Here is a 12,934-nt window from a genome sequence, read left to right as displayed (position 1 = left end):
GGGATTTTGGGTATTGGTTTGGTCATCCTCTGTCATTTGTTCCTTTCTTGACTTTTTGCTATTTTGAGATGAGTTATTCAATGTCTTCCCGCTCCTTAGTTGGACAGCTTGGCATTCTTCTGTTATCTGTTTAGATAGCTGCTGTCTTGTCTGATTCAATTGTGCTTCTATATTCTTGTTAGCATTTTTAGTGTCTTGGAGCATCTCTTTGAATTCTGCTAATTGTTTTGTCATAAGGAGTAATTGCTGATTAAGTTCAACAATCTGTTCTTGAGGATTGGGATAAGTAGTTACCGCCATAGCCTCTTCTTTTATGGAGGACTCACTGTTTGAGTACAGATGTTAATTTTTAGCAACAGTATCTATGAATTCTTGAGCCTCTTCAATTGTTTTTCTCATGTGTATAGATCCACCAGCTGAGTGGTCTAGAGACATCTGAGCTTTTTCTGTAAGTCCATAGTAGAAGATGTCTAACTGTACCCACTCTGAAAACATTTCAGAGGGGCATTTTCTTAGCATCCCTCTGTACCTCTCTCAGGCATTATAAAGGGATTCATGATCCTCTTGTTTAAAGCCTTGGATGTCCAGCCTTAGCTGTGTCATCCTTTTTGGAGGGTAAAATTGATTCAGGAATTTGTCTGATAACTGTCTCCATGTTTTTATGCTTGCTGTGGGTTGGTTATTTAACCACCTCTTAGCTTGATCTTTTACAGCAAATGAAAATAGTAATAATCTGTAGACATCCTAATCTACTTCTTTATCACGTACTGTGTCAGCAATTTGTAAGAACTGTGCCAGAAACTCAGTAGGTTCTTCCTGTGGAAGACTAGAATACTGGCAATTTTACTGCACTATGATAATGAGCTGAGGATTTAGCTCAAAGCTGCTTGCTTTGATGGGAGGTATACAGATGCTACTCCCATATGCAGCTGTAATGGGGTTAGCATATGATCCCAGAGTCCTTCTGGACTGTTCACTTCCACTCATGTCCATGATAAAAAAAAGGGAATTGATATGAATTTTAATTTTTATTATTTTTTTATTTAAAAGTAATCGAAAATAATAAGTAAAATAAATGGAAAATAAAATAAAATTTCGAAAACAAAAAGAAATTAAAATAAAAGCAAATTGAAAAGTAAATTAATTAATTAATTAAAAAGATTTTGAAATTAGCAATTAAAAAGATATGATTGAAAATTATTTTGAAAAAGATATGATTTAGAAGATATGATTGCAATTAAAAAAAAGATATGATTGAGAATTATTTTGAAAAAGATATGATTGAAGAAATTAAAAAGATTTGATTTTTGAAAAAGATTTGAAAAAGATCAATTTTTGAAATTAGAATATTGACTTGACTAAAAAAAAGATATGATTTTGAAAATCTTTGACTAAATTAATGCAAAATTTCGAAATTTATGAGTAAAATAAGGAAAAGATATTTTTTTTTAATTTTTGAATTTTAATGAGGAAAGAGAAAAACAATAAAATGACACTAAACTTAGAAATTTTAGATCAAAACACAGAGAACAAACAAGAAAACTTTGAATGTCAAGATGAACACCAAGAACACTTTGAAGATCAAGATGAACACCAAGAATAATTTTTGAAAAATTTTTAAGTAAATAAAAGCACAAGGAACACCAAACTTAAAATTTTTAGAAAATCAAGCACAATATTTTCGAAAAATTAAGGAAAAACAAAGAAGACACCAAACTTAGAATTTTTAAAGATCAAGAAAGACAAAGAACATGCAAATTCGAAAAAATTAAAAGAGAGTAAAAGCATGCAATTGACACCAAACTTAAAATATGAAACTAAACTCAAATAAAAGACTCTAAACCAAGAAAGACTAAGAATATGCAAATTCAAAAAAATTAAAAGAGAGTAAAAGCATGCAATTGACACCAAACTTAAAATATGAAACTAAACTCAAATAAAAGACTCTAAACCAACAAAAATAAAATATTCCTAATCTAAGCAACAAGATAAACCGTCAGTTGTCCAAACTCGAACAATCCCCGGCAACGGCGCCAAAAACTTGGTGCACGAAATTACAATCACACTTTTGCAACTCCGCACAACTAACTAGCAAGTGCACTGGGTCGTCCAAGTAATACCTTACGTGAGTAAGGGTCGATCCCACGGAGATTGTCGGCTTGAAGCAAGCGATGGTTATCTTGTAACTCTTAGTCAGGATATCAATAATTCTCAGATTTAATTGTAAAAAGTAAAAGAACATGAGATAAATACTTGTTATGCAGTAATGAAGAACAGGTTGAGGCTTTGGAGATGCTTTGTCTTCTGAATATCTGCTTTCCTACTATCTTCTTCTTCATGCACGCAAGGCTCCTTCCATGGCAAGCTTTAAGTTGGACATCACCGTTGTCAATGGCTACTTCTTGTCCTCTCAGTGAAAATGTTCCAAATGCGTTGTCACCGCACGGCTAATCATCTGTCGGTTCTCGATCATGTCGGAATAGGATCCATTGATCCTTTTGCGTCTGTCACTACGCCCAACACTCACGAGTTTGAAGTTTATCACAGTCATCCCTTCCCAGATTCTACTCAGAATACCACAGACAAGGTTTAGACATTCTGGATCTCAGGAATAGCCGCCAATAATTCTAGCTTATTCGTGCGAAGAAATTGTGATTACACTTTAATTATGTAAAATTCATCGCTCTTTCTTTCCTTGGTAATGGCGTCAAAAAAATGATGCCAATACCATGGTTCACAACTTCGCACAACTAACCAGCAAGTGCACTAGGTCGTCCAAGTAATACCTTACGTGAGTAAGGGTCGAATCCCACGGAGATTGTTGGTATGAAGCAAGCTATGGTCACCTTGCGAATCTCAGTCAGGTAGGGTTAAATGTGATTGGATTAGATAATCAAAAGATAAATAATAAAGGATAGTAATACTTACGTAATTCATTGGTGAGAATTTCAGATAAGCAAATAGAGATGCTTTCGTTTCTCTGAACCTCTGCTTTCCTGCTATCTTCATCCAATCAGTCTTACTCCTTTCCATGGCTGGCTTTATGTGATACATCACCATTGTCAATGGCTACTTTCGGTCTTCTCTCGGGAAAATGATTCAAATGCCCTGTCACGGCACGGCTAATCATCTGGAGGCATCACCCTTGTCAATGGTTTCATCCTATCCTCTTAGTGAAAATGGTCAACGCACCCTGTCACGGCACGGCTATTCATCTGTCGGTTCTCGATCATGCTGGAATAGGATTTACTATCCTTTTGCGTCTGTCACTAACGCCCAGCACTCGCGAGTTTGAAGCTCGTCACAGTCATTCAATCATTGAATCCTACTCGGAATACCACAGACAAGGTTTAGACTTTCCGGATTCTCTTGAATGCCGCCATCATTCTAGCTTACACCACGAAGATTCTGATTAAGAGATCTAAGAGATACTCATTCAATCTAATGTAGAACGGGAGTGGTTGTCAGGCACGCGTTCATAGGGAATGATGATGATTGTCACGTTCATCACATTCAAGTTGAAGTGCGAATGAATATCTTAGAAGCGAAATAAGATGAATTGAATAGAAAACAGTAGTACTTTGCATTAATCTTTGAGGAACAGTAGAGCTCCACACCTTAATCTATGGAGTGTAGAAACTCTACCGTTGAAAATACATGAGTGAAAGATCCAGGCATGGCCGAATGGCCAGCCCCCCTGATCTAAGAACCAGGCATCCAAAGATGTCAAATACAATAGTAAAAAGTTCTATTTATAATAAACTAGCTACTAGGGTTTACAGAAGTAAGTAATTGATGCATAAATCTACTTTCGGGGCCCACTTGGTGTGTGTTTGGGCTGAGCTTGAGTGTTACACGTGTAGAGGTCCTTCTTGGAGTTGAACGCCAGTTCTGGTGCCAGTTTGGGCGTTCAACTCTGGTTTTGGATCCTTTTCTGGCGCTGGACGCCAGAATTGGGCAGAGAGCTGGTGTTGAACGCCAGTTTGCGTCGTCTATTCTTAGCCAAAGTATGGACTATTATATATTTCTGGAAAGCCCTGGATGTCTACTTTCCAACGCAATTGGAAACGCGCCATTTTGAGTTCTGTAGCTCCAGAAAATCTATTTTGAGTGCAGGGAGGTCAGAATTCAACAGCATCAGCAGTCCTTCTTCAACCTTTGAATCTGATTTTTTCTCAAGTCCCTCAATTTCAGTCAGAAAATATCTGAAATCAAAGAAAAACACACAAACTCATAGTAAAGTCCAGAAATGTGAATATAATATAAAAACTAATGAAAACATCCCTAAAAATAACTAGATCCTACTAAAAACATACTAAAAACAATGCCAAAAAGCGTATAAATTATCCGCTCATCACAACACCAAACTTAAATTGTTGCTTGTCCCCAAGCAACTGAAAGTCAAATAGGATAAAAAGAAGAGAATATACTATAAATTCCAAACTATCAATGAAACATAGCTCCAATTAAATGAGCGGGACTTATAGCTTTTTGCCTCTTGAATAGTTTTGGCATCTTACTTTATCCATTAAAGTTTAGAATGATTGGCATCTATAGGAACTCAGAGTTCAGATAGTGTTATTGATTCTCTTAGTTCAGTATGATGATTCTTGAACACAGCTATTTTATGAGTCTTGGCCGTGGCCCTAAGCACTTTGTTTTCCAGTATTACCACCGGATACATAAATGCCACAGACACATAATTGGGTGAACCTTTTCAGATTGTGACTCAGCTTTGCTAAAGTCCCCAATTAGAGGTGTCCATGGTTCTTAAGCATACTCTTTTATTTTGCTTTGGACCTTGACTTTAACCGCTCAGTCTCAAGTTTTCACTTGACACCTACACGCCACAAGCACATGGTTAGGGACAGCTTGGTTTAGCTGCTTAGACCAGGATTTTATTCCTTTAGGCCCTCCTATCCACTGATGCTCAAAGCCTTGGGATCCTTTTTTTTTTCCTTGCCTTTTGGTTTTAAGGGTTATTGGCTTTTTGCTCTTGCCTCTTGGTTTTAAGAGCTTTTGGCTTTTTCTGCTTGCTTTTTCTTTCTATTTTTTTCTATATTTTTTTTTGCCTATTTTTTTTTTCTGCAAGCTTTGTTCTTTGCTGCTTTTTCTTGCTTCAAGAATCATTTTTATGATTTTTCAGATTATCAAATAACATGTCTCCTTGTCATCATTCTTTCAAGAGCCAACATATTTAACATTCTTAAACAACAACTTCAAAAGACATATGCACTGTTCAAGCATACATTCAGAAAACAAGAAGCATTGTCACCACATCAATATAATTAAACTAAGTTCAAGGATAAATTCAAAATTCATGTACTTCTTGTTCTTTTGAATTTAAACATTTTTCATTTAAGAGAGGTGATGGATTCATAGGACATTCATAACTTTAAGACATAGTTACTAATTACTAATGATCATGTAGTGAAGACACAAACATCGATAAGCACTTAACATAGAAAACGAAAAACAGAGAATGTAGGAACAAGGAATGAGTCCACCTTAGTGATGGGTGCGTTTCCTTCTTGAGGAACCAATGATGTCCTTGAGCTCTTCTATGTCTCTTCCTTGTATTTGTTGCTCCTCCTTCATTGCTTTTTGATCTTCTCTGATTTCATGAAGGATGATGGAGTGCTCTTGATGTTTCACCCTTAATTGTCCCATGTTGGAACTTAATTCTCCTAGGGAGGTATTGACTTGCTCCTAGAAATTTTTATGGAGGAAAGTGCATCCCTTGAGGCATCTCAGGGATCTCTTGATGGTGAGCTTCCTCATGTGTTTCTTGAGCTCCATGAGTGGGCTCTCTTGTTTGCTCCATCCTTTTCTTAGTGATGGGCTTTAGAGATGAATCTTTCCATCTCCTATGGCTTAGAGGTGAAAGCACTTGCCTTCCCTTTCCTCTTTGAGGTTTCTCTGGCCTTAGGTGCCATTAATGGTTATGGAAAAACAGAAAGTTTATGCTTTTACCACATCAAACTTAGAATGTTGCTCGCCCTCGAGCAAAAGAAGAAAGAATAGAAGAAGAAGAAGAAGATATGGAGGAGATGGAGGGATGTGTGTATAGATGTGAGTGGTGAATGGAAAACAGAAGGGATGATCATGAATGGAGAAAGAGAGGGTGAGGTGGGTGGGGATCCTGTGGGGTCCACAGATCCTGAGATGATCTTGTGGGGTCTACAGATCCTGAGGTGTTCAAGTATTTACAACCTTGCACCAAATTAGGCATGTAAAATGCCCTTGCACACAACTTTGGGCGTTCAGCGCCAGGTTGGTGCCCATTTTGGGCGTTCAACGCCCATTTACTGGCCATTTCTGGCGTTGAACGCCAGAACCATGCTTGTTCTGCGCGTTCAACGCCCGGACACTGCCCATTTTGGGCGTTCAGCGCCAGAACCATGCTCTATTCTGGCGTTGAACGCCAGACAGATGCTCCTCCAGGGTGTGATTTTTCTTCTGCTGTTTTTGATTCCGTTTTCAATTTCTATATTTATTTTGTGACTCCACATGATCATGAACCTATAAAGACATATAACTAAGAAAAATATTGTTAGATAAATAAAAATTGGGTTGCCTCCCAACAAGCGCTTCTTTAATGTCAATAGCTTGACAGTGGGCTCTCATGGAGCCTCAAAGATGTTCAGAGCATTGTTGAGACTCTCCAACACCAAACTTAGAGTTTAGATATGGGAGTTCAACACCAAACTTAGAGTTTGGTTGTGGCCTCCCAACACCAAACTTAGAGTTTGACTGTGGGGGCTTTGTTTGACTCTGCTTTGAGAGAAGCTTTTTCTGCTTCCTCTCCATGGATGCAGAGAGAGATCCTTGAGTTGTAAACATAAGGTTGTCCTCATTCATTTGAAGGATTAATTCTCCTCTGTCCACATCAATCACAGCTCTTGCTGTGGCTAGGAAAGGTCTTCCTAGGAAGATGGATTCATCCAGGACTATGAAATCAGCAGGGATGTAAAGGCCTTCAACCTTTACTAACATGTCCTCTACTTGTCCATAAGCCTGTTTTCTTGAATTGTCTGCCATCTCTCATGAGATTTTAGCAGCTTGCACCCCATAGATTCCCAGTTTCTCTATTACAGAGAGGGCATGAGGTTTATTCCTGAACCAAGGTCACACAGAGCCTTAAAGATCATGGTGCCTATGGTACAAGGTATTATGAACTTTCCAGGATCCTGTCTCTTCTGAGGCAATGTCAGTTGATCCAGATCACTTAGTTCATTGATGAACAAGGGAGGTTCAACTTCTCAAGTATCAATGCCAAATAATTTGGCATTTAGCTTCATGATTGCACCAAGAAACTTGGCAGTTTGCTCTTCAGTAACATCCTCATTCTCTTCAGAAGAGGAATACTCATCAGAGCTCATGAATGGCATAAAGAGGTTCAATGGAATCTCTATGATCTCTAGATGAGTCTCAGATTCCTTTGGTTCCTCAGAGGAAAACTCCTTATTGATCACTGGACGTCCCAGGAGGTCTTCCCCCTTGGAATTCACGTCCTCTCCTTCCCTTACAGGTTCGGCCATGGTGCTTATGTCAATGGCCTTGCACTCTCCTTTTGGATTCTCTTCTGTATTGCTTGGGAGAGTACTAGGAGGGATTTCAGTGATCCTTTTACTCAGCTGGCCTACTTGTGCTTCCAAGTTTCTAATGGAAGACCTTGTTTCATTCATGAAATTTACAGTGGTCTTGGACAGATCAGAGACCAAGTTTGCCAAATTAGAGGTATTTTGTTCAGAATTCTCTGTCTGTTGCTGAGTGGATGATGGAAAAGGCTTGCTATTGCTAAACCTGTTTCTTCCACCATTATTAAAGCCTTGTTGAGGCCTTTGATCCTTCCATGAGAGATTTGGATGATTTCTCCATGATGGATTATAGGTGTTTCCATAAGGTTCACCTAAGTAATTCACCTCTGCTATTGCAGGGTTTTCAAGATCATAAGCTTCTTCTTCAGAAGATGCCTCTTGAGTACTGTTGGATGCAGCTTGCATTCCATTCAGACTCTGAGAAATCATATTGACTTGCTGAGTCAATATTTTGTTCTGAGCCAATATGGCATTCAATGCATCAATTTCAAGAACTCCCTTCTTCATAGGCATCCCATTACTCACAGGATTCCTCTCAGAAGTGTACATGAACTGGTTATTAGCAACCATGTCAATGAGTTCTTGAGCTTCTGCAGGCATTTTCTTTAGGTGAATGGATCCACCTGCAGAAGTATCCAATGACATCTTTGATAGCTCAGATAAACCATCATAGAATATATCCAGGATGGTCCATTCTGAAAGCATGTCAGAAGGACACTTTTTGGTCAACTGTTTGTATCATTCCCAAGCTTCATAGAGGGATTCACCATCTTTTTATTTGAAGGTTTGAACATCCACTCTAAGCTTGCTCAGCTTTTGAGGAGGAAAGAACTTGGCTAAGAAAGCCGTGACCAACTTATCCCAAGAGTTCAAGCTATCCTTAAGTTGAGAGTCCAACCATATTCTAGCTCTGTCTCTTACAGCATATGGGAAAAGCATGAGCTTGTAGACTTCAGGATTTACTCCATTAGTCTTAACAGTATCACATATCTGCAAGAATTCAGTTAAGAACTGAAAAGGATCTTTAGATGGAAGTCCATGAAACTTGCAGTTCTGCTGCATCAGAGAAACTAGCTGAGGTTTCAGCTCAAAGTTGTTTGCTCCAATGGCAGGAATAGAGATGTGGTGCGCAGAAATTGTGATTACACTTTAATTATGTAAAATTCATCGCTCTTTCTTTCCCTGGTATTGGCGCCAAAAACATGATGCCAATACCATGGTTCACAACTTCGCACAACTAACCAGCAAGTGCACTGGGTCGTCCAAGTAATACCTTACGTGAGTAAGGGTCGAATCCCACGGAGATTGTTGGTATGAAGCAAGCTATGGTCACCTTGTAAATCTCAGTCAGGCGGATATAAAATAGTAATGGGGTTTTCGAAATTAATTAATAAAATAGGGATAGAAATACTTATGTAAATCACTGGTGAGAATTTCAGAAAAGCGAATAGAGATGCTTTCATTCCTCTGAACCTCTGCTTTCCTGCTATCTTCATCCAATCAGTCTTACTCCTTTGCATGGCTGGCTTTATATGATACATCACCATTCTCAAAGGCTACTTTCGGTCTTCTCTCGGGAAAATGATCCAAATGCCCTGTCACGGCACGGCTAATCGTCTGGAGGCATCACCCTTGTCAATGGTTTCATCTTATCCTCTCAGTGAAAATGGTCAACGCACCCTGTCACGGCACGGCTATTCATCTGTCGGTTCTCGATCCTGCTGGAATAAGATTTACTATCCTTTTGCGTCTGTCACTACGCCCGGCAATCGCGAGTTTGAAGTTCGTCACAGTCATTCAATCATTGAATCCTACTCGGAATACCACAGACAAGGTTTAGACCTTCCGGATTCTCTTGAATGCCGCCATCATTCTAGCTTACACCACGAAGATTCTGATTAAGAGATCTAAGAGATACTCATTCAATTCTAATGTAGAACTGAAGTGGTTGTCAGGCACGCGTTCAAAGGGAATGATGATGATTGTCACGTTCATCACATTCAGGTTAAAGTGCGAATGAATATCTTGGAAGCGAAATAAGATGAATTGAATAGAAAACAGTAGTACTTTGCATTAATCTTTGAGGAACAGCAGAGCTCCACACCTTAATCTATGGCGTGCGGAAACTCTACCGTTAAAAATACATAAGTGATAATGGAGTTCATTGGTCTCGGCCCCAGAGGGGAACCGGAGTAACCAAGACTTGATCACAGGATCAAAATACAATCCAGGATGTCTAATACAATAGTAAAAGGTCCTATTTATAATAAACTAGTCACTAGGGTTTACAGAAATAAGTAATTGATCCATAAATCCACTTCCGGAGCCCACTTGGTTTGTGTTTGGGCTGAGCTTGAGTGTTTCACGTGTAGAGGTCCTTCTTGGAGTTGAACGCCAGCATTTGTGCCAGGTTGGGCGTTCAACTCTGGTTTTGGATCCTTTTCTGGCGCTGGACGCCAGAATTGGGCAGAGAGCTGGCGTTGAACGCCAGTTTGCATAATCTATTCTTGGCCAAAGTATAGGCTATTATATATATCTGGAAAGCCCTGGATGTCTACTTTCCAACGCAATTGGAAGCGCGCCATTTTGAGTTCTGTAGCTCCAGAAAATCCATTTTGAGTGTAGGGAGGTCAGAATCCAACAGCATCAGCAGTCCTTCTTCAACCTCTGAATCTGATTTTTGCTCAAGTCCCTCAATTTCAGCCAGAAAATACCTGAAATCACAGATAAACATACAAACTCATAGTAAAGTCCAGAAATGTGAATTTAACATAAAAACTAATGAAAACATCCCTAAAAGTAACTAGATTCTACTAAAACATACTAAAAACAATGCCAAAATGCGTATAAATTATCCTCTCATCAAGATGCTTCTTCCATGTAAATTGGAATTAGGTGCAATAAAGTCACCAAGCATTCTCCTTGCATTATTGTTGTTGGATTCGGCTGCCATCTCCTTTACTTGTTCGAAATTTTCAATAAGGTTGTCTTTGGATTGTTGTAATTTAGCTTCTCTTAGTTTTCTCTTCAGAGTCCTTTCAGGTTCTGGATCAGCTTCAACAAGAATGCCTTTTTCTCTGTCCCTGCTCATAAGAAAGAGAAGAGAAAAAGAAAAGAAGAGGAATCCTCTATGTCACAGTAAAGAGGTTCCTTATTGTTAGTAGAAGAAGAAAAAGAATAGGGGTGAAGAAGAATGAAGAATCCAAACACAAAGGTAAGGATAGGAGTAGTGATGTGAGATGAAGAGAAGTGTTAGTAGATAAATATATAAATAGAAGGGGATGAGGGAGAAGAATTTTCGAAAAACATTTTTTTGAAAAAGAGTTAGTGATTTTCGAAAATAGTTTTTGAAAAAGGTTAGTAGTTTTTCGAAAATTCAAATAAAAATAAAATAATTAGTTTAATTAAAAAGAAATTTTGAAAAAGAGGGAGATATTTTCGAAAATTAGAGAGAGAGAGAGAGTTAGTTAGGTGGTTTTGAAAAAGATAAGAAACAAACAAAAAGTTAGTTAGTTAGTTGAAACAAATTTTGAAAAGATAGGAAGTTAGGAAGTTAGAAAAGATATTTTGAAATCAAATTTTTGAAAAAGATAAGATAAGAAGATATTTTTGAAAAGATATGATAGAAATTAGTTTTTGAAAAAGATTTGAATTTTTAAAATCACAATTAATGACTTGATTCACAAGAAATCACAAGATATGATTCTAGAACTTAAAGTTTGAATCTTTCTTAACAAGTAAGTAACAAACTTGAAATTTTTGAATCAAAACATTAATTGTTATTGTTATTTTCGAAAATTTGATATCAAAATAAGAAAAATATTTTTTTGAAAAATATTTTTGAAATTTTCGAAAATAACTAAGAAATTTGAAAAAGATTTGATTTTTGAAAAAGATTTTGAAAAAGATAACATTTTCAAATTGAAAATTTGATTTGACTCATAAGAAACAACTTGATTTTAAAAATTTTTGAAAAAAGTCAATCCAATTTTCGAATTTGATGAGAGAAAAAGGGAAAGATATTTTTTTGATTTTTGAATTTTTTATGATGAGAGAAAAACAAGAAAAATGATGCAATGCATGAAAGTTATGGATCAAAACAATGAATGCATGCAAGAATGCTATGAATGTCAAGATGAACACCAAGAACACTAAGAAGATCATGATGAACATCAAGAACACATTTTTGAAAAATTTTTAATGCAAAGAAAACATACAAGACACCAAACTTAGAATTATTTAATGCTTAGACACTAAGAATCCAAGAATGCATATGAAAAACAAGAAAATACACAAAACATGCAAATGCAAAGATCAAACAAGAAGACTTACCAAGAACAACTTGAAGATCATGAAGAACACTATGAATGCATGAGAATTTTCGAAAAATGCAAGATGCACATGCAATTAACACCAAACTTATAACATAACTCAAGACTCAAACAAGAACACAAAAGTATTTTTGATTTTTATGCTTTTCTAATTTTTTTTGTATTTTTTTCGAAAATTATTATGAAAAAGAAAAATAAGGATTCAAAATTTTAATATGAATTCCAGGAATCTTATGCTCTAAAGCTCCAATCAAAGGGTCAGGCATGGCTTAATAGCCAGCCAAGCTTTAGTATGTAACTCAGACATGACAAGCCTAGCATGCCCTACAGTCGTGGCTTTACAGCCAGTCAGGCTTCAACATGCTTCATGAAACACTAGAATTCATTCTTGAAAGTGTTGAAGAAAAATATATTTTTGAAAACATTTTTTTTTCGAAAACAAAGGAGAAATTTTTGAAAAATTTTTGAAAAATATTTTTTTTTTGAAAACAAAACAAAAAGAAAATTACCTAATCTGAGCAACAGGATGAACCGTCAGTTGTCCAAACTCAAACAATCCCCGGCAACGGCGCCAAAAACTTGGTGCGCAGAAATTGTGATTACACTTTAATTATGTAAAATTCATCGCTCTTTCTTTCCCTGGTAATGGCGCCAAAAACATGATGCCAATACCATGGTTCACAACTTCGCACAACTAACCAGCAAGTGCACTGGGTCGTCCAAGTAATACCTTACGTGATTAAGGGTCGAATCCCACGGAGATTGTTAGTATGAAGCAAGCTATGGTCACCTTGCGAATCTCAGTCAGGTAGGGTTAAATGTGATTGGATTAGATAATCAAAAGATAAATAATAAACGATAGAAATACTTATGTAATTCATTGGTGAGAATTTCAGATAAGCGAATAGAGATGCTTTCGTTCCTCTGAACCTCTGCTTTCCTGCTATCTTCATCCAATCAGTCTTACTCCTTTCCATGGCTGGCTTTATGTGATACATCACC

The 12,934-nt window shown here is 37.3% G+C and overlaps 1 non-coding gene across 1 annotated transcript; it reads left to right on the top strand.

Moving 5' to 3' along the window:
• Positions 1–8,300: 8,300 nt before the first annotated feature.
• LOC112731447 (small nucleolar RNA R71) lies at positions 8,301–8,408 on the top strand. The gene has a single exon (XR_003167224.1). It is a non-coding gene; the product is annotated as a small nucleolar RNA R71 (small nucleolar RNA).
• The last annotated feature ends 4,526 nt before the right edge of the window (positions 8,409–12,934 follow it).

The sequence above is a fragment of the Arachis hypogaea genome, chromosome 12 (genome assembly GCF_003086295.3).
Source record: "Arachis hypogaea cultivar Tifrunner chromosome 12, arahy.Tifrunner.gnm2.J5K5, whole genome shotgun sequence".
Taxonomy (NCBI): Eukaryota; Viridiplantae; Streptophyta; class Magnoliopsida; order Fabales; family Fabaceae; genus Arachis; species Arachis hypogaea.
Note: the sequence above shows the minus strand (reverse complement) of the source record. Positions and strands in the feature narration are given on the sequence as shown.